Here is a 1,313-nt window from a genome sequence, read left to right as displayed (position 1 = left end):
AACAGGTTGAACTTCTTCAACTTGTTCACTCGGCTCAGTGTCTACTTGCTGCTCTCGAACTTCCTCAAGTTCGATCGTACTCCCACTGACTCTTTTGGAGACGAACTCTCACTCCATAAAAGTCGCATTCCTAGCAATGAACACCTTGTTCTCTGCCGGAATGTAGAAGTAGTAACCCTTAGTTTCCTTAGGGGTAGCCTACAAATAAACACTTATCAGATTTGGACGATAACTTATCAGTCATCTGACGCTTCACGTAGGCGTTGCAACCCCAAATTTTGACAAACGACAACGCGGGACGCTTCCCCGTCCATATCTCATATGGTGTCGTTTCAGCCGACTTCGTTGGACTCCTGTTCAGTAGGTATGCAGCGGTCTCTAAAGCGTAGCCCCAAAAGGACTTCGGAAGATCTGTCTGACTCATCATCGACCGAACCATGTCTTACAGTGTTCGGTTCCTCTGTTCAGACACGCCATTCCACTGTGGCGTTCCAGGAGGAGTTAATTGTGATACAATACCACAATCAACCAGATAGTCAGTGAACTCTTGGCTCATATACTCGCCACCACGATATGATCGTAGTGTCTTGATCGTCTTGCCAAGCTGGTTATGTACTTCGTTTCTGAAAGCCTTGAACATTTCAAGTGTTTCAGACTTATGTCTCATCAAATAGACATAACCGTATCGATTGAAATCATCAGTGAACGTAACGAAATACAGATAACCTCCTCTAGCTGGACAGCTCATTGGTCCGCATACATCACTATGTATCAGATCCAATAACTCTATCGCTCTCGGTCCTTTCCCCTTGAAAGGATGCTTTGTCATCTTGCCCATCAAATAAGACTCGCAAGATTCAAGAGACTCAAAGTCAAATGAATCCAGAAGACCTTCAGAATGAAGCTTTTGTATGCGCTTCTCGTTTATATGGCCTAGACGACAATGCCAGAGGAAGGTTGTGTTTAAGTCGTTCGGCTTAAACCGTTTAGTACTTATGCTATAGATGGACGATGTTGAGTTCGAAGGCTGATCATTCAAGACGTATAAATCATTAACTAGATAACCATTACCATAGTAAATATCGTCTCGATAAATCATCAAACTCGAGTTCTCAATCACAAATCGAAAACCATCCAAATCCAGACATGAAATAGAAATAATGTTTCTGCTAATCGCAGGCACATAGTAACAATTACTAAGTTCTAAAACAAGTCCAGAGGGCAGATGCAAATCATAAACGCCAACACACAATCCAGCAACTCTTGCTCCATTTCCGACGCGTAGATCTGCTTCTCCCTTAGCTAGCATCCTT

This window comes from Tarenaya hassleriana, unplaced genomic scaffold (genome assembly GCF_000463585.1).
Source record: "Tarenaya hassleriana unplaced genomic scaffold, ASM46358v1 Cleome71, whole genome shotgun sequence".
Taxonomy (NCBI): Eukaryota; Viridiplantae; Streptophyta; class Magnoliopsida; order Brassicales; family Cleomaceae; genus Tarenaya; species Tarenaya hassleriana.
The sequence above is the reverse complement of the archived record's forward strand: the minus strand, read 5'-3'. Positions refer to the sequence as shown.